The sequence below is a fragment of the Cyprinus carpio genome, chromosome B7 (assembly GCF_018340385.1).
Source record: "Cyprinus carpio isolate SPL01 chromosome B7, ASM1834038v1, whole genome shotgun sequence".
Lineage (NCBI taxonomy): Eukaryota > Metazoa > Chordata > Actinopteri > Cypriniformes > Cyprinidae > Cyprinus > Cyprinus carpio.
The window spans coordinates 6,453,435-6,475,509 of NC_056603.1; the positions used below are offsets into that span (position 1 = coordinate 6,453,435).

General features: G+C 37.0%; 1 protein-coding gene and 1 pseudogene across 1 annotated transcript in view; both read right to left on the reverse strand.

Annotated features, from left to right (window-relative positions):
- Positions 1 to 22,075, reverse strand: part of LOC109093089 (protein mono-ADP-ribosyltransferase PARP15) — a 619,635-nt gene that overhangs the window by 88,322 nt on the left and 509,238 nt on the right. The gene's annotated exons all lie outside the window — the stretch shown is intronic.
- On the reverse strand, positions 198 to 21,856 carry LOC122137786 (annotated as a pseudogene).

Below are 22,075 nucleotides of genomic sequence, written 5' to 3' on the forward strand. Positions count from 1 at the left end.
TACTCAAAGCTGTAAGTGCTTTCTGCCTCCAACACTGCAACTGTTATCCTGTAGAAACTTTCTATATAATCCCTGGAATCCCTGCCTTCACTTCCACACTAAAATGTTTTAGTAAAGCTGTAAAATATTGACCACGAAGATGTATTTGGTCACGTTCTTTGAGGTCTCAATTTGTTTGCTCTTGGTAGGTGGAGGTTTCATTTGTGTAAGAGCCGGATTGATCTCTTCACTGACACCTGTGGTATCAGTTGGTGGAGAGTGGGATAGTTGACATCGGTGAGAACTGCTGAGTTGAACTGCATTGAGAAACATGAAATCCCATGCCGTCAATATCTGCACCAGCTGCCCCTGCAACTCCCAGACAAAACCCAGAGCCGATATCAATGGGATGTTCTTTTTTTAAAACCATGTTTGTCATCTTTGCAAAAAATTCTCCCACCCTCGTTGGTCTTGAATTTGATGGCTCCAAGACGTGTTCCTTCTCCGTTCTCCCAGAGGGACAGTGAGGTGAAACACTCACCAGACTTGAAAGTGTACTCTTGATACGGCCCATCTGGCTTGCCAAAGGTTTCACTTCTGCCATCTGAAAGCCAAACTTTGACAGCCTTAACCTGCGATTCTCCCACCCAAACCCCGATCTTCTCTAAACTGGCACCATTTTTCTCCCCAGTAAATGAAAATGGAGAACCTCCTTTGCCACCAACTATTTGCAGAGTTGTGGTTTGGACATCTTTAAAGTAGATTCTGGAAATGACATCACAGAATAACATTCAAAATAACATCAGAGATGTAAATGAAGTACATTATTTTTTGTGGCTTCATTATCTAAAATGTTTTTTAATTTTTTTTGAATATTTTTTTTCCTTGTTTCAACTCTTTTAAAGTAATTTGTATTTGCTTTCCCTCCCCATTTAATGACATTATACCCTATTATAATCTCCTGCAAAATATCAAGCCGTTTGCAATTGAGCGGCCATCTCTGGAAAAATACTCACAGGTGACTGTTGCTTGATGAACGTCTTCTCAAGATCAGCTCGTCTTGTGAAAGCCAGAAATGTCCTTTTGAGATATGTTTGACTGGACAACTGCTTAAATAGAAATCCAAATGGCAGGCGGTACCTGGGAAAAACACACCCTGTGTCAGCGTCATCTGCCAAAAAAAAAAATAATAATAATCAAACTTATTGCGTATGAAAATTGATAAGATGTATAACTTAAATGCGTTATATGTTTATATGGATTAAAGTCGGTCAAAATGTATCAATATAACAAAATTTGAGTTCTTTTGCTTGGGGAAATGCCCATATATACACCCTTGTGTAATTGATTGATTAAACTCTGTGTTTTTAATTAAATCATGGTTACTTGTGAAAGATCAGGTGATTTTTTAATTAATAAAATGTTGTAGCTCTGTTTAAAGCTTTTTTAAATTAATAATTGTGAGTGTTTTAAAAAGGTTTTACATTACTGTGATTATGCTCCTTTTGATGAACTTTGAGCCTGGCTTAATTCATCATGACTCTCAGTGATTGTCTTGCAATATTGATTTCAGCATCGATTTTGTCGTGTTGCGTCACATTAGGGAGTAAAAACCAATGTGCTGACTGACTTTCTGTTCAGAACTTCCCAACATTCTTACTGAATAATTTTATATATTTTTTTTTAAATGCTTAACCCTGTATGCTAAACCATCGTAGATTAAGCCGGACATATAAAATAATAGATAAATATGAGCTTGTTATAGAATAAAGCCAAAGTTCTTATGACACTTTAAACTTCTGATAAAAATTCAAATAAAACAAAATGTCTTACAGTAAAGGTAAAGATGTATGATAATAAGAAGAAAATCTTTGGTTAAGCTAAAGAAATAATAGCACTTTAAACACTGAAAGTCTTTTATACTATCCATCTAAACATGTCAAAAAGGTTAAAGAATGGTTCAGAATGTTCTGGAAAAGAAAAACATATATATAAAAAAAACATTATATAAAAAAAATATATATCACCAAAATGAACCAGGCCTCATACAAAATTTAGTAAACAGAGATTGATGAAATAAAAGAAAGTAAATTCAAGTCAAAATCAGAAAAAAAAGGAATTTAGAGCAAAGATTTAGATCATTTTAAATCAGACAGCAGAACAAAACATGTATACCAGTATTTTAAATAATCTTATGCACATTTCTACCATTCCCACATTGTTAGTCATTATTATGTAGTATTTTGATAGTGGACTTCATTTCACCTCAAAAATTAAGTCTTAAGGCACCGTAAAAAATAAATAAATAAATAAAATAAGTGTAATTATGTGTAAAATTTTGTCAAAACGCTACTGAAAAAAAAAAACCTGTTAATGGGTAAACAGTAAGTTAACAATAAGATCTATCTAACCAGACATTTCATGTAATTTTACAGTAAAATGCTGTTAATTGTATGGGTTTTTAGAAGTATCAAACCAACAAATCAATGTAAAATTTACAGTCAAAAACTGTAAACTGATATTCCCCCAATTCCCTGCGTGACACTCCCCATTTGAAAAGTATTTTGTTTTTAAACAATCATGTTTTTTAATAATAGTAATAATAAAAACCATGATTAAACATCATGTTTGGGCTTTATGTTACATCTTCTGTTGTTTAATGAAAGTTTATTGCATTATTTAAGCATCATGTGTGTTACCATGATGGTGTTTTGTGTTTGCATGAATGACTTCTGTGCACCTTCTATATATTAATATAAACTTCTGCTTGTGGCGAAGCTACTTGTGATGAGCTTTGATTCTTCATGTGGCTTTCTCTTTTACCACCTGCATTATTATGGTGGTTGTCAGTACTGTATGTCAAAGGTACGAAACAGATTTTAATAGCAGTGTGCATTGTTGAATTTACTGGTTTACATTCAAATTCTTGTCTGTAAACTACAGTTTTATACTGTAAAATTTACAGTTTTTGGCCATAAATGTGTTTACAGTTTTACTGTATTTTTTACAAAATTCAGTCTGGCAACCAACACCTACCAAAATTATTTTTGTAAAAACTACAGAATTTTTTGTTCCATTCCAAATCTCTCGGACCCTTTGAACCCACTGTTTCAAATCTGGGTGGTTCCAGCTTGAGCTATTTAGATTTTATTTTAGATGTTTTGCATTTCAGGGCAGCTACCAGAAGGTTGTCTCTAAATAGCAACTACAGGGGTCAAAAGAAATAACAGCAATAAATATATACGTAAGTACATTGTAAACTTGCTCATTGGTGTAACTTGATCTTTACCACAAATTGTGTGGAGTGAGGAGGAAATATCTTATAAATGATTTTCCATTTTAACTTCTCTCCACATATTTGAGTTAGTCACACTATGAGCCTCACAACAAATATCTGTCCAAACCTCACGAGTAATCTTCTCCGCATTTCTACCTCCCACCATTCTTTATATGCAGAAGAATTACTTGAATGAAGTAACAGTAGCCTCTGATAAAGTACCAAAAATCCTTAATTATATTTCCCATATATGTACATTAACCAATAATTTCTCCACTTCATTTGGGATTAACAATCTCTTCCAAATCTTTGTTTTTTTTTAAGTCAGTTATTAGTAATTAGTAAGTCTCTTATTATTACAGAAAAATACTTTTTTTTTTCTAAAATTAAAATGAGATATTTAAAGCATGATGAAGATGCATGTGTTTTGCAGGGGTGTTTGAGCCACAGCAGTCATGAGTGTTGAAAACATGGTGGGTTCCAAGTTTCAGTTTTCACGCAATTCCTGAATAATTGTCATGGAAAATTCACTTCCTGATGACAATGCATGTGGTTGTGCTAAGGTCCCTCATTGTATTACAAACACTGATCAATGTTTTACATCAGTGGTTTTAATCCTGTCATGGGGATACTACTGCTCTGCACATTTTGTACGTCTCCTTATCTGACACACTACTTTCAGGTTCAGCCGGGTGATGCAGATGTCCATGACGCCGATGTGCTCAGGAGTGAATTAAGAAGTGAACAAGTCACTGCGGTATTCCTACACCCACATTCACTGTACATACTGCAGAGAATATGCAGGGGCTTATATGTTATCATGTGAGTTAAAGTTAATCAAAAAGTTCAATCATGCTTATGAGAGTGACACGTCCCAATAACCCTTTGCATTGACATTTACAGCTGGTGGAGAACTCCTGAAAAATGCAATCCATCTCTTAAAAAAAAAAAAAACCACATAAAAACCATAATAAAAAAAACAAAAAAAAGTGGTTTCAATCAGCCACATTTTTTTTAAAAACTACAGAGCCTGGAAAAACATTCATCTGTGCTGGAGGAGATGAGAGGGAAGTAGTTAAAGACAACACAACAAATGGATATATTTTACAAAAACAAATAAAGCACTAATAAAACATTAATACTTCCAGTCTTGGAGTTTTGTTTTTTGAACAGCAAATATAGATTTTCTGGTTACTTATTAAAAAAAATAATAAAAAATTAAGATTTCACAGACAATGACATATGATCCATGACCTGAGGGGTGTCTTACAATGATAAAAAAAAAAAAAAAGGAATTTTATTTGCTAAAAAAAAAAAATAATTAATTTAAAAATAAAGTATCAATCCGAAGACAGGAAGCATGGAAGTAGATTGTGTGTCAACAGTTTTTTTCACCAAAGTTTTGATCATGTTGATAATTTAGAGACTTTAGAAAATTTGTTTGTCAAATATGATTCAGCTTCATAGGGTTAAGGGCAAAATGACAATCTGAAATGCATCGAAACATTAGGTGTTCTGGCGTGTGCGGGTTAAAAATCCTTTATATAGTCATAATGATTCATGTCTGCTATTGCAAAGGCTCCATGAAGATTCTTTAAAAAAAAAAAGAAAAATTCCTACCAAGCAATGTAAAAAATAACATTAAGGGTTTGGAATGTTTTTAATTATGACAGCATTTCATATGGGGTGCACGAATCTTGATTTATCGCGCTCGTTTGTTGAACTGTAGTCCAGTGAGCACTATGGTGGCCACTGTTTCTCATTCATGTCTTCATGTCTCGTTCACTTTCCTCTCTGTTCTTTGTTATCACTTGCTGTCAGTCGACCACGAGGCATCATCCTCTTAAGGGGGGTCAAAAGTAAGGTCAGATAATAGTTTTAAAAACTGCAGGAGCGTGTGTGTATGTGTTTATGGCATAATGTGAAACTCACTGGCTCAGGTTGAGGGTTTCCCAAGAAAAAAACAGAAAACACATGACCTCTAGGACCCAACCTAAAGCATGGCAATATTGTGTTGTTCAACCACGCCCTCAGGGCCTGTAAACATTCGGGCAGGGCCAGAGTAGCAAGGGGCAATAAGTTCAGGTCATGTGCGACTGTTTATCATCACTTGAACGATAACAGAGGTGTCGCGTTTTTCTCTGTCAACTTGCACTCAAATTCAGTTTATGGCAATAGTATTAATGTATGGCTTGTTTATCAAGTTCTTTAGCATAGAGCGCCTTAAGCACATAAGTTAGAAGTCAAAAGTCAACTGCACCTGCCCCCTCCAGTGGAAGAATTCAGCCTATTATGATACAAAAATCAGACACGTGTAATTCGGCTTTAGAGGGACAACAAGCCGAAATATTCCCATCGTTGTTAATATTTGTGCTCAGCTCTGATTACTCTTGATCATTCTGAACCTGGATTTTGTCCAGTGCTACAAAATACAGCTTCTGTTGCTCAAAAGAGCTGCGTCTGAAACCGATTAGAGTGTATTTTGCACACGCTGCGTGCTGTGAAGAATTCGCATCCTAAAAATTTTGATTTAACTATCTGTTGTGTGCATTTATGCAATGACTGTAAATCAAACAACACTTTTTTATTACCAGAAGGGCCGGTTATTGCCTCATTCAGCTTCCGCTGTGTTTTTATGGCAGGTGTGACTGGTCTTTCCTCCTAAAAATCACAGTCTAGCACCGTCTAACACCCATCCTCGTTTCTGCCACATGGAAATGTATTTTTTGACCCAGCCGGAGGGTAAATAGAGACGAAACACCCTCCATTTTGGTTTTATCTCAATTACCTGCATGAAATTTTGATGTTGGCTTTTGAGAGTGCACGGTTGCAATTCAGTTTCTATGGAGCGATTAAAGATTGATCATGTATATATAATGAGGTCTCGCCTGCAAGCCTGGCTGGAGATGGGAGCTGAATGTGTGTGTTTGTGCTGCGACCAAACACACTCCCAAATAGTCACAATAGACATGTTCACTTGACTATAGGGTCTATATCTAGATCAGTTTAGCCATATTACATTTCTTTCTACAATCGCTATAGGGCCTATTTCTCAATATCTAACATAATATTAGACTTTAATATGCTACGTTTCTACAGCGATGCATACCCTATTGACATATTCAAAATCCAAAAAAATGAAATACTATCAAAACAATTAGACGTGAAGCTAAACGCCTTCCGCACAGGTGTTAGTCTCAATATAGAAATAATGCTGTAAACATGAACCATGTAACATAAAGTGCAGTGGGTTCCTATTACAGAGCTGGTGCTATTCTTTGTTTTGTAAAAGAAAATTTGACAAAAACGAAAACATTGTAATGCTGTCTGTTATTATGTTTTAGCCCTTTTTTATTTTATTAGTGACAGTGTGTGTTCGTTGGTGCGGGCATGCTTGACTAGTGTTAGGGAGGGATAAGATGAATTGAGGGCATATGAAGCCGCTTTGGTAGTTTTAATGCATTTTGATGCAAAATTGACTGCTGTAGCAAGATGTAGAAAGTTGGTGAGAAGAATTCAGGTGAAGAGTTCTGAAAAAGTGCCCTAGGTATTGATCAACGTGTCCTATAGTAAATGTTTTCCTTGGTAATGTTTCAACGAATGTTAAATCCCTTCTTCATAGTTTTTTCCTTTGACCTCTTTCACAACCCAACAAAGAGATGATTTCATCATGTCTTATATACACACTTAATATAAACTCTTAAAAGCAGAAGTTCCAAAGAAGGGTTTTTGAAAAACAGTCCATAGAAGAACTACAAGAACCTTTCCGTGAACAGTTGAATGCAATGGAATGCAAAAGATTATGTGGATGTGTAAAGGGTTCTCATTGGAACGGCGTTGCCAGCAAAGAACCTTTCTTGATTCTTGGGGGTCTGTTAAATAGAATCTAAGGGGTACGTTTTAGTATTTTTCCTAATTGTTTCAGTGTGGAATTTGATTATTCAGATAAGAAAAGAACTCTTGCTTGTTTAAGACAACTGGATTTCCTCACTGGGGAAGCTTATGACTAAGGAAAATGATGTTGTATCAGCAATTCCATGAGAATTGTACAGCGCAATGTGCCTGAGGTGGAGGACTCTGTGGAGGCCTGTGATGGTGCATCTCCGGGACTTCTGCTCATATTGCTTTGTTTTGATTTATCAGTGGTGGAGCGCTTTCACGTGCCCTGCCTGGGCATGGGTGGCCCGACCAGGGCACAAGATGTCTCCTGGCAGTGTCCGATGCGCGGTGGATTTTATGAGTGATTTCACAACACATGCTCCCAGTGAAATGTACTAATTACGCCAAGAGAACAGGCATGCATGGACCACAAATTACTGAGCTCGGAGTCAGTTTTTTCAACGTCACATTCCATGCATGCAGTCTTTTTAAATACAGGCGACAAAGATTTGAGATTTTGTTGTGCATGGTCTTTGTACATCCAGGCAAATAAACGCGCAGCATGTTGAACACAAAGATGGCAATGCGCATGATCATCTGCCATAGATTTAGGCAAAGCTTCTGTTTGCCGACAGTCAACGGATATTACGGTCAGCGCGTCTGAACAAGACTGATCTGGATGAAAACGCGCATGGCTCAAAGCAGCAAAAAACAAACCCCTGCAAAGAGGACGCGCACACAAAGTTTTCTCCGATCCATTACTGCAATTTTCTCGCAGGTTGAATAGTTCACATCGCATCACCTGAACCCCCAGCATCTGCTGCTGTTAAACTATAGAAACTCGCTACAGGCGCAGGTTGCGCCGACAGTTGACTTCTGCTCTTGGTTACCGCGTCCTGACTGACAGTGAACTATCGCCACCTGTCCTCCCTTTGCTAAACTTCTCTTGCAGTGTGTCTAGGTGTTTCACCCAAATCGGTTAAAATATGTTACTTAATGTTTATGTCACGTCATTATAAAACAATGGAAATTATTGGTTCATTTTTAATGTCAATTATAGCCTATCAATAGAACTGACGCTCGAACTTTTTGCAGGAAGTATGCTTGATGGTTGTTTTTTAATAGCTCTTATGTTACCAAAAATGACAACAAGCCCTCGCTGCAAGTTTAACGCGTTCCTCATTATCATTAAAATAGAAACATATAAACTAGTAAATACACATCTAATCAAAGAAGCTAGAAAACGCAGAAAAAGTTAAGCTCGAAAAACGCCAAACATTATTAGACCTATTTGAAATAAAAACAACATTCACTGTGACTAATTGACGCATTGTGAAGTTCACAGGGCAGCCAGTGTCTGTTTTATTTAAAAACAAAAACCCTTAGGCTACAAGAAAGCTTAACAATGGTTTGGCTTGTGTCATACACCAACACATAAAATGTCTTCATTTCAATATTTTAAGTTTGAACCTCAAATTCATCACCACACTTTTCCTTTTCTTAAGTGTGAGTAATTGTTAAACAAGGGCAATTACGCTAAAATAAGACCTCTATCTGTGTTGGAACTTCTTTTTGTTAAAGCATTTTGTTTTACAAAGATCAGTTGATTAATAAAAAATATTCCTTAACTATTAATCCACGAGTGAAAACTTAGCCTAATGAAAAGTAAAATGTACAGTGTGCAAATCAAAACCAGCATGCACAGCGTGTAGTCAGTCTGTTTTAAACGACGATATTTCTGTTATTTAGATCTAAATAATGGATTACAGTTAAAATATCTTCTTATATTCCTTTGTCCGCGTGTGTATAAATTATTATTCATGTGGATTCCCTCAGAATCCAGAAAAAAAGAGAGAGATGATTTTTATAAAATGCGCTTATAGACGGCTTCAATTAATTTGTTATAACTATTTAATTTATCCAATTACCACGCCCATTTTGGGTTTCCTCCTTCCAGACGCATCCACAGCTTGCTCCTTCACAGAATCACGGGACACGTGGACAGGGGCGGGAAAGCTGGCGGAACACAAGCAAAAAAAAAGACGGTTCAGTGTATATGTTAGTCCCTTTTATTATTTTGTGCCATACATAGGCCATTTTGCAGCAACAGGTGTATTTTAAGCCTGGACCCCTTGATTTGGTAAAGGTTTTCCATCCAAATAAATATTCTTTAACAACCTGAAGTGTTTGTTTCTTTTATTTTATCAGCTGCTGCTGGTCTATGTTACGTAAAAAAAATAAGCCTGGTTGCTGATTCATTTTAAAAAAACAAAAACACAATAACAACAACCCGTCTTTTTTTATTTTAGGGCGTTGTGATTATTTTAACAGAACTGCAAACAGAATCTTCTGCGCCGTTCTCTTCCTGTCAGTAAGCTGGCGAGTTGAATATAGGCCCACGGAAGCGCGGCAGATCTCTTTCTGCCCTTGCGCGGGCCCTTTGGCATTTCCCCGCACAGTTCACACACACCACCGGGTAGGGGCCTTTCTTTGGGACGGCTCAAAACACGGCGATGGAGCCAGGTTCGAAACCTTAAATTTTAACCGTAAACAAACGGGAGTATTAGTCTATCAGGGAAGGAGCTGGAGTGCGCCGAGCCGTGAACCTCGGCGCGACCCCAAAACAACGGAGCAAATTCACACATCAACAAAAATAAGCGGCTGTCTCTCTAGGTTTTTTTCCCAGTGAAACCCCCCCATCTCAGATCTTTTTTTTTAAGTTTGTTCTATAGCATGTCAAACGCTTCTTTAACGGTTCCAGTGCCTGTCTGTTTTTTATTGCGCTGGGATTGGCCCCTCTTTAAACGACTTACCCTGGAGCATGTGGGGCCGGGGTCACTACATTAGCACTATTCGGTACAACCGTATAGGATGATTCAGTGATGCATAGAAACTATATCCAAACTGATCGTTGTTATATAGTGTGAATCGGGCCGGTTCTAGAACAGACAGTGTGTTATGAGCGTACGTGGGTTTGACGCACGAGGGGTAAAATTTTGAGTTTCAAAATTGTCATTATAAAAATAAATTTCCGGCGCCTTTAGTCCAGTCCCTATACCCCTGGCTAAGGTCTCTATTCGCTCACACAATAAAAAAAATAAAAAAACGTTGTTCAATTCGTTCCCCTTCTCTTCGGTTTGTCTATTTTCTGAGGATTGTTCTTTTTCCTTGTTCGGAAATAGACCCAAAGCTAGGTCCATTACATCTGACAACTTGTTTGGCAGATATCCAAATTGAGATATGCCAATAGGGAGAGGAATAAAAAAAAGACTTTAATTTCTCTATTATCACATAGTTTTATGGGGTGCAAATCCAAATCATTTTTTGAGTAACGGTTTGTCTGTTTTTCTCTTAGGTTTGTTGTAGGTTTTTTGGTCCTCTTCGTTCACCGCTCGGCCGGCTCTTTTCCTTCCTTCTTCTTTGTCTAACAAATTTGAAAGTGGTTCCAGTAAATGTTGTCGCTATGCTAGATTGGGTAAAAATCTTGGGGCCAAAATGGGCGTTGAAAGAGTTGTTTATAGGGGGTACAAAGACCTTAAACCTAATTTTTAAATGTTACGTTTAGGGTTGTTAGGGGTGAAGGTGTACCATCTGTAAACATTATTATTTTAGAAGTCTTATTTAACAAAATTTAAATGCTTAAAAAAAGGTTGCTCGTCTTATAGCCTATTTGTGTATTAAATTCCCCCTCAAATCTCTTTCCTGCAAATAGTTTGTTTGCCAACATGACCATGGAATGTGTACCTATTAAGAAAATTAAATAGAGTGACTTTTTTTTGAGCCACCTTTATTTGAGGATCGTCAATACTTTACATCTGCGCATTCTTCCCCCCCTTCACACAATAGCCGATTTCATTGTCTACTCTCATCGCGAACGGCCCACGGTAAATGTAGAGAGAGAAAATACAGATGCAATAAAACAGCAGGTGGTCTGCTGGTACGTGACATAAAAACTACATGCTCAGCCTCCAAAAAATCGAGGCAGGGTTTTAAGAGACAGACGAGATCACGAGCTACACGTTGGTGTGCTCAAATACATTGTTGCTTGTGACGCTTCGTGGCGAAGGGGAGAGCGATCAGAGTGGCTGGTAGGGTGAAGGATAGGGAGATAGCGACGGGCAGAGAGGCAGATTGCTTTTAAGACAAGCAAACAGTCCACCAAGTGAAGGCAGAGCGATGTGTGATTGCTGTGAGTATCCAGAAGCTCTGTTGACTCTCGCAAGGGGGTGGGATGTCAGTGCTGCTCTTGGAGCCGAGCACATCTTACCCCTTCTGAACTCATTACCGACCCTGGCTCACGTCAAACCTCAATACTGTGCACATCTATTAAAGTGAAAACCAGCTCTCTACATATCATAACTCCTTTGTATAAACGGGAACATACAGCACTAGGCGTATGAAAATTAGGCGGCTACAACACTTCACTTTTTTCATATATCACGCGGCTTCAGTCCAATTGAGAAAGTCTTATATTCACAAACTCGTGAATGTGCTTTTCAGTGGCACGATTTTTTGATTCAAAGTGAATTATTTCTGCATATAAATAGCACGTACAATAGGCCTACAAAAATGGTAAAAAACTGTAATAAGGCTAAGTGGTCAATGGCAAGTTACATTTACGGTAGAAAACCGTAAACTGACATTGCCATAATTCCTTGCGTGACACAATTGACTGTATTTCTTTAAAATTTAAATATATATATTTTAGATTTCATTAGTAGTTACTTAGATTTGTGCCTTATGTATCTTATGATGTTTAATTAGGCCTAATGTGTACTGCATAATTTTAGTGTGCGTTTACCTCAGCTTGTGGATAACCCCAAATGTGCCCTATCATGTTTCGTTTACCGCCTGCATAGTTGTTATCAGAAAATTATTATTATTATTATTATTTTTTGATAGAATAGTAACATTGTGTCAGTTAATGAAATGTGCTGTTTATTACCAATTTTTTTTTTTTTTTTTTTTTTTTGTTTTTTTAATAGCAAACCGCTAGCATTGCAATTTCAAATCTGCTTCCAAACACCTTTTACCAACTGCATAGAAATGCCTTGGCAACCATCGGAACCACTCCAGCACCAGTGTCGATATTTGTAGGCTTCTACCAAACACTCATATATATTTTCATCAGAAATGAAGTGGTTTTGTGCATCCTCGGTTGTACTCACGGCAGTACATTGCAATTAGCCAACATTAAATTATTTAGATTATGTGTTTCTTACTTATTTATGTTGTATTGCCCCTCAATTGTACTTTGTTGCAATTGCCTCAGGGACAAACTGAGGTGCCGCCTTTGCAAGCCGGATTTGTGACATCACCAGCCCGCGTATTTATGAAAACATCAAAAATACTGTCTGGAGCCAAAACCCGGAAGGGTCTTTTCTCTAGAATCCCGGGATGGCGGTGTTTAGAGTTATATGCCATTTATGCGCCGCATTGGGGATGCAGCAGTGTGGTTCTTGTATGCGCAATCAATCCTAGATATCAGCAATGGTCATTTCTAGCCCACTAGCGAGAATAAAATGCTTGCGCTTGACCGTTTTCCGGACGACAAAAAAAAAAAAAAAAAAAAAAAAAAAAGATAGTGGTGCTGGAATACAGCCACGTTTTTAAAGGCGCCTATCGCGTTTACCCGACTGGAGGAATCACAACCTCAAACACAATGGCTTATAGCTATCTAATCCACATACTCCATAGATTTCAAAAAAATTTCTTCTTTAACTTGAAAAATGACACTATCCACTCTTTAAAGAAAAACGATCTGTTCATAAACATCCTGTTTGATCATTACAGGTCCCTGTCCCATTCATTTCGTTCAAAATGCAGTGCATCTATAGTAAAGAAGCAGAAAGAAAAGAGAGGAAACCCAAGCTCTTTTTAGTTTCCATTCTGTGGAGCCCCTTTGAAAACCATACGGAGTTTAAAAGGCTCCTGAATGTTTTTTTCACACTTCCTTGCTGTCCGTCCACATTAGCACCTCCCCAAAGAATCCATTACTGAGCGCTCTGACGATCTCCAGAGAAGCCTCTGGACAGAGATATGGAGAAAGCCAAAGCTGCGGTTTATTTGATTCTGAAGAGAGACACTTGAATTTTGGGGCAACATGCGTTTTCATCCCACTTTCTGGTATTAAAATAAAGTTTAAAAGTTTGGGGTTGGTTTAAAGAAATTCATAATTTTATTCAGCAAGGAGGCATTAAAGTGAATCAAAAGGTGAAGTAATACATTGATAATGTTACACATTGTTTTTCTTTTGTAAATAATAAAATGTTCATTTGAAACTTTTCTATTCATCAAAAAAATCCTGAGAAAAAGGTTTCACAAATGAAGCAGCACAAGTTTCAACCTTGATTATTCATAAACCGTTTCCTGAGCAGCAATCGCATATCGAATGATTTTCTGAGGATCATGTGACACTGCAGACTGGAGTAATATGGCTGACAATTCAGCTTTAGCAATCAGGAATAAATTACATTTCACACAGTATTTAAATACTGTAAAATTCCTGTGAGACTTCTTTTGAAAAAAAAATTTAAACATCTTACCAACTCTGATGGTAATGGACATAATTCTTTGAATTCTACTTTAAATTTAAAATACTTTTCTGCCTCTGTCTACAGCTTCAATTCAGGCCAAGTTCAGTCCTGAATTTCTGCAAAAACTTACTCATGAGCATGTGTAATCTGTTTTATATCTGCTTCAATCATGTAAGCTTGTTAATTCATCTTATGTGGGTTGCAGCAGCAGACAGTGTTTCATACTAGTCTACAGAGAGAGAGAGAAAATGTATGCCATAAATGCACTCAGTTGAACACATGCAATGCTTTATTATTAGTCATAAAGTCTAAGTGTGCTTATTGAGTGCCAGGTACCCAATTATAATCTAACAGCAGTGTCATGAGACATCCCTCCTCTCACTATCCCTCTGTCCAATCATCTTCTCCTACCATTTCTCACACCAATCAATTTTGGCCTCCTCACAGCAAAAAGCAAACAAGGACCTCCAAACCTGCGGGGGGATGATGGATTCAGCAGTTGCTGTCCTTTACACCCCCAAATCAGGGGCAAAAAAAAACATATTTTCCCCCAAACTGGAGCAAATGCTACATATAACTAAGTATTTAAAATAATAAAGAATTAATACAAAATTTTTCCAAGACGTTGCTCTGTTTTTTCTCATAATTGTATGACCGGTCGTTCACTTGTTAAGAATTCAAATACTAATGTCTGAACTTCTCGTCTATTACTGTGTGGATTGTAAAGAAGAACTGTAACCATTATTATCCATCATTGGATTTCATATCAACGCCCCATCGGTCAGCATCGGTCTTGCTGATAAAAGCAGATGTAGCTAAGTAAATACTCTCATTAGTTAATTAGATGAGTGTTTTGCCTGATCTTCCACAGACTCCAGGGACAAAGATGTTGAACTGTTGATCTGTCAGTGGATTCTACTCTGGATTTCAAAACTGAGACTGCTACTTTTGGCTCTTGGATTATTTTTTTGCTTTTGGGGTTCTTTCTTCTTTCAGCCAATAGCCTTCTAGAGTGTCAGACTGGATGACCAAACCTGCTTTCACATAGGCACCTCAGTTATATTTCCATTTCTTAAGCATTTAAAGAGAGTAAAATTATACTCCCAAAATGAAAAAAAAAAACATCTTTGTCAAAGTAAGTAGCCTAGCTACTTTTAAAATATTTTGTAAAATTAAGTAGTATAGATATAATTTATACAATTACACTTATTTGTAATGATTTGGTAATCAGGTAAAATCGCTTGTGAATGACTTTTTTGAATGGCCATCGTGATCAGGAGAAGCTATCTATCCATCATCTGAAAACCCCACTGTAATTTTGTCATGCAGAGTCCATAGATTCAGCATGTTTCTGTCACAGCTTATTATAACGTTCACATTGACTGACTCACGGGCACTATGGTCCTGGCGTTTTCCTGTTTTGTTTGACCTCAGGCTGACCTTTACGATTGATGCTCTCTGGACCTGAGCGGCAGCCTCAGTTGCTACTGCTCTCTGACGACTGTGACAGAGTGCCCACACGTCTGGAAGCCGATCAGTCACTGGTGAGGGCAGGACAGTACGCTGGAATGGACTGCTGAGAGTTCGGCCAAGCAGGAAGTGTGATTTACTTGCTCGCATGTCAAGTGTTCTTGTCATCTCTGCTTCCTGTCATGAGCCGTTCACCGCCTTGAATGATAAAAGGATGTGTTTTAATTGGCCGCTAACTTTCTTTTTTCATTAGCTGCAATCTCTACTATTTTTAATATTTGCTTTGTCCTCTAGCATTTTACTTTTAAATAGCCATAAAAAGAAAGCATTAAAGGAATAGTACACCTAACAAATGAAAAAATTTTGTCACAAACGTGTACTCACCCCTCTGCCATACACTAGGAGTTTGTTAGTTTATGGGAACAGATTTAGAGAACCTGTAGCATTACATCCACTTGTTTAACCAGTGGGATCCTCTGGCAGGGAATGGGTGCCGTCAGAATAAGTCCAAACAGCGATAAACAAACAAAAAAAGTAATACTCACCCACCCAAGTCCATCCATCTTAAATTCATGGGAAGAAGAAACCTGGCATGGTTGTAAGAAACCTTTTAAACCTTCAAACCCATCACGTTGCTAAAATATAGTCCAGAAGCCATATATTCCCACGAAAGTTAACGCCTGTTTTTCATCTCACTCACAATCCACTCACTATGTGTTTGTTTTAGAATGGTTTTTTCTTGTACCTCGGTGCATATGCCTCTTGGATCATGTCGCTCTCCTGATTTAACAAAGGACAACGGTTTTCACGTGCGTAGAAGCCAACATTAGGAACTCAGCCAACTTTAGCCAGAACACCAGAAAAACGTCTCAATGATGGATTTGTTTCGTACAACAACATCCAGCTTATTCACTTCTCCCAACATTACTGAGGGACTGAGTGTTGTGGATTATTCTGATGTTTTTATCAGCGGTTTGGACCTCTGAATGTCGACGGCACCCATTCACTAGCAGAGGATCCATTACTGAGCAAGTGATGTAATGCTACAATTTCATCCCAATCTGCTGTCCCCGTGACGAAGCACAAATCTACATTGTGGATGGTCTGAGGGTGAAGACATTTCAGCAAATTTGCATTTTTGGGCTGAACTTTTCTTTTAAGCACTGAACACTCCACTAAAATTAAACACACACCAGACAATTTTGTAGGAAGTGTGTACTTGAATATATAGACCAGGAATCCACACACATATACACACCATTCTGACATCCGTAACACACCCAAAAAATAAATCTCAAGAGACAAGCAGCCCAGGGCGACTTCACACTCACCTTCTTTCTTCTTCTCAGATGCATCTGCTCCAAAATGTTGTTGACACACACCATGTACCAACACAAGCTCAAGATCAGTCTGGAATAAACCTAGAAACACACTTATATTTGAAAATACCTTAAATCACAAAACAGCCAAATATTTCCAGGCCACCATATTTAAACATAATCATTTGATTTGGTGAAAACTGTGTTCATTTTTTCCCTCTACAAAAAAACGATGCAAAAAACATGCAATTTTAACCTATGCATCAGTCCAGTGTCACAGCGTTTTGTCACAAAATAATGATGAAAGCTGTAAATCTTTAGTGCTCAACCTAAAGCGTTAGCAATCAGTGGATAAAGAGATAAATAATCAAATAAAAAATGCACTACTCATTATCAGCTTTGAAAAATGTATGATTAATTAAATTCAATGGATGTTTCGATCAGAGTCAGATTCCATAGGGCAACATATGTGAAAGCAACAAGGATTGTGACGAGCGTTATGTAACTATATGGAAATGAAGAATGTTCTGTGGTTTTGATAATATCAAACATTTAAGGTTATGGGTTCATTTCAATATGTAGTCTTTTGTGTTTTTTTGGCAAATACATATTTTAGCAATCACACACAGCTCAGAGTAGAGTAATCACCCTTGCAGATGTTTTCATTAGATCAGGAGAACCAAATGTCCTATTTTATGTAAATATACTTCAAATAATATTAAATTAAATATTCTGCAGATATCCATCAGATATGAAGTCTTACCATATATATCATTTAATAAAATTGCTAACTTTTTATTCAAATATTAGTCTAAAAAATATTCTATATGTTTAGATCTATTTATGTTGTAGTTTTGATTAGTTCATTCTTTTTTAGCCGTCATTCTGAAGGCAATTCGTCAGAATTATAAGAATGTTTTCTTGAAATTCTAAAGCAAGAATGTTGGACTTGTATATTTGTTAAATCCCTCTTCTGATTTTACAAAGCAAAATGGTGACTATTTGGGCTGTGAAGCTGCATAGATCATCTTTTTTTTAAACTGGAACTACAAGGTGGATGCATTAAAGGAAATGTTTACATGATTTGTTGGCATGATATGAAACAGTCCAAAATAATAATATTTCTCTCCCTACCTACCACAGTATTTTCTCATCCTTCTCTTTCTTGCTTCTCCATAATATTAAGCTGGAGCTAGAGTCCTTCGGGATGTTACGGGAAGATGGGACCACAGATGGAGCCTGTCCTGCTGCCTGAGAGAGAGAGGAGGAAACCTCCTCCTTCTTTTTTTCTTCATGACATGCATAATTTTACCTACAATAACACAATTGCCACTTCTGCTGTCTGAGATGGATAATATAATAGACTGACTTCAAGAGGTCCTAAGAACAATAGTTGATCTGTCTCACGTTCAAAGTCACTCAAATCATCCTGCACCCCTACTGAAAATGTACATTTCTAGAATAAAATGTGAGGCAAAACTCAGCAGTGCTAGGATGTTGATGATGCTTGCAACGACATTGCTACTGTAGTGATTTCTAGGGAGTCCGGGGTTTGTTTTTGTTTTTTTCTTTTGGCACATTGCGCGCGGCTGCTTGGGGTTGTAGTTGCAGTTGCCTTCTCTTTCTTGACATGAATGTTTGGGAAAAGTTTGAGCGGGACATAATGATAATCCTATTATGTAAATAATAAAAATAGTATAATAAAACTGAACATAAAATAAGTATAATAATTTTAATATTTCATTTTATTTTAGACAACCGTTATTTTGTTTCAGCCCAATCAAAAAAGTTCTGTGTTTTTTTTTTTTTAATGGTGTAATTTTAGGAAATTATAATAACCCTGCCACATGATTTTACTTACTAGGTGGTTTCTGAATGTCTTAATTGGCCCTTCCACAACTTAAGGCATACAAAGATCTTAAATCGGAGCAGAGAATCCTTAAATTTACAAAAGTCAAAATAAATAAATAAATCATAATAATATGTTCTCAATATTCCAATACAAAACTCTAGACATATTCACTTCACTTGAGATGCAAATGAAATGGCTTGTTTTCTGAGAAACTGAACAAAATGATAAGATATAAGTGGGGAATGAAAAGGTGTTTCTGCTTGAATTAGGTTTTTTTATCTGTTTTTACATTAGCCTACTGCCAGCCAAATATGTTTCAATCAAACTCAATTCATTTTGATCAATTTTTATCAGAAAACCTGACTTTTATTTTACTTGTATTTGCTAAGAAAAATGTGATGCAGATACTATTGGAAGTTAATTAAATTAAAACCTGTATAACTAAATTATGAATACAATACATTTATATTTAGAGACCATATTGACATATTTTCTTCCATTCAAACTTAAATTTCTTGGTCTTTAAAAGTCTTAAATAAAACCTTCATTAAACCTGCAGAACCCCTGTATTTGAAGCAGTTTTCATTTGAGGATTGCCTCTTCTTTCATTTTCATGGCTCATTTCTCTTCTTTTAATTCAGACTGCATTAAAAATAGCTTTATTGATCTCATCCCTGCTGTCTACAGTCTACAGTTACACTCTCTCTCTCTCTCTCTCTCTCTCTCTCTCTCTCCGGGTGGGGCGGGTGTGTGTGGGGTCGTCATAATGGTCACTGCGCTTCACCAGGCTACACTGCGACTCAGAGCTGCAGAATATGCCAGTGTTGCATTAGTGTAAGGCTGAACAGAGAGAGAGAAAGAGAGCGGATGCAGGATAGAAACAGTATAAAACAAACAGGGAGGATGAGAAACTCAAGGAGTACTATGAGAGAGGAGTGAACATCAGCGCACTTACATGAACCAGCTCAGAATGAGTCCTGCACAATGATGATTCATCAAAAATAGATGCGCTTGTGCAGATCTTTTTTACTGCTCGTCATTCCTATAAAGTTCAAGGAACAGGCCATCCGTCGCTTCAGATTATTTTCACACTCAATTCAGTTTGAAATCGAAAATGGATCCTGTTTACTTTCTAAATGCATTTGTTTTTTTTTGTTTTTTTTGGTCCTACTGCAGTTAATTTGTTAGTACAAAAAAGGGAGTCTGCTGCTCCAAAAAAGCTTTTTCTCCAATGAAGTATCACAATATTACACTTTTTGAATGACGTCATCTTACTTTTCAAGGTTTTCTGAAATAGAAAAACAGTATGTTATAAAAATAGAAAAGTGGAAACACTTTACAATACAATTTAGTTAATGCAGTTGTATAGGCCACATGTTGATTTCCAATACTAAAGTTTTTATTAATATTTTGAGTTTTTATTTTTATATAATCCATTTCAGTTTTAGTCATTTTATTCCGTGTTTTTGTCTTTTTTATGTTTATTTTCTAATTTGTCTTTATAATTTTATTCATTTTTATTTTATTTTAACCCATCCAAAGTGCACACACACAGCAGTGAGCACACGCACGCGCCGTGAACACACACCCCCGAGCAATGGGCAGCCATTTATGCTGCGGCGCCTTGGGGAGCAGTTGGGGGTTTCGGTGCCTTGCTCAAGGGCACCTCAGTCGTGGTAGTGCTGCTCAAGGGCACCCCAAAACTACATTGATAGTTTTGTGTTCATTCGCCAACTATAAAGCTTTGTTGAAAGTGTTACTGGACTCAATTGTGTGTTTCATTTGAGGAAATCCGAGAGGCACATCCTCAGGCACATTTGGCCTTTTCAGTTTTTGATTTTTATTGGTGTTCAGTCTTTTGTGCTGGTGTCATAGCTCCGCCCACTTCAGAGTAGTCGCATCCTTATTGGTTTGGTCTAGAGAGTGGCCAATGGTAATGTACAACAGCTGGCAAGAGAAATCCATGATCTCATTTTCAGGGAAGCTTTGAGCGAGTTTCATCAGCCACATCCGTCTTTAATCTTCCTTCCTCCATCCCTCATAATCTCACTGCGTGGCTCTGCTGGTCTGTGACCAGAGGTGCCTCGTTCTCTCCCCCGTGTCCCTTTGCTCCCTTCAGACGTCCATCAGAACTGATCCCAGATCAGAGATGAAGCGCACAAAGGTAGTGACCCTCATCTGTGCCCTGAGCCTTATGTGCTCGTGTACATGACCTCATGACAGCACAGCGAGGTGCCGCTCTATTTCGAAAGATGTGACATAGTTTGAGGGCAGTTAAAGATGGAGTTAGGATCAGTTTCATTGACATTTTGTCAGAGTGACCCCTTCCTCTGTCCTTTTAGGTCTCACAGTGGCCCAGAAACGCTGCGGTTCAGAAGTTCACAGTGTCTCTTTTTCCTGTTGAGGCTGCTAATCACGTCAAAATTTTAAGCATGTGAAAAAATTACATGATATGCCCAAGTCATAAAATAAATGTTATCATTATATAGATATATATAATGTATATATACATAAATAAAAAATCCAGTTTGAGACCGGTAGATTAAATGTTTTCCAAAGAAGCCTTTTCTGCTCACTAAGGCTGCATTTATTTGATCAAAAATACAGGAAAAAATAGTCAAAATGTTGTGAAATATTATTACAATTTCAAATCAACTGTTTTCTATTTGAATATATATTTAAAAATGTAATTTATTCCTGTGATCAAAAGCTAAATTTTTCAGCATCATTTCCATTTCTCCAGTCTTCAGTGTCACATGATCCTTCAGAAATCATTCTAATATGCTGATTTGCTGCTCAAGAAACACTTTCTAAATAGTATCGATGTTTGAAAAAACAGCATTTTATTAAAAATAGAAAGAAATCTTTACTTACATTATACCCATGGTCTTTACTGTCACTAGTGATCAATTTATGTTTGCAGTTTGTACCAGTGGGCCCCTGTTTGAAATTGTTTATTTTTTGTATGTTTCGTTCTATTTATTTATTTTTAAATACGCACTGCATAGTCTTCATGGAACTGGAATTATCAAAAACAAAAAAAGGCATTTTCTGGAGGAGGGTAAAAAGCAAGTTATTATTATTTTAATGAAAAAATGGGAAACTGTTTATATATTTACTTATGATTGATTGATTGATTGATTTTTTTAATAACTTTTTGCACTGATGAGCAAAATTACCAGAACTGGTAACATCAGCTGACAAAGGAAAGATCATAACGGATATTTTATTTTAAAGAAATAAGTTTTATTTTAAAAATTAAACTAATGAATTGTTCAAAATTTATGCCAGAGGAAAATTGTTAGATACTGAGCTCAAGTTTCCAGTGAAAATGAAAAAAATGGATACCTTTCAGCATAATCCCAGTTTTTAGTAAAGTTTCTATGGTGTGAGATCCATGTCCTCTGTGTAGTAAAACTGTTGTCAGGGCCTCCTCAGTGCTGTATCCCTCAGCTCCACAGATATAGGACATGGGACTGGACTCCACTGCACCAGTGGGTGAAGGTTTGACAGACTGTACAGAGATGCACAAAGGTGTACCCATTTCAAAAGGTATCAACCCAGTAACAACTTTTTTGTATCTTTTTTTCGGAAAGTGTATCATCTATAGACACCAAAGTCATGTTTTGAATAGGCCTCACATATAAATTTCTGGTTGAGAGTTAGAAAGCCTGGACTCCATCTTAGCTTTCATTGGCCAAGCAAAACCAGACCTGACTGACAAGCAGCCAAGTCAATGTTTGGTTTTGTTCAGTGTCATGTG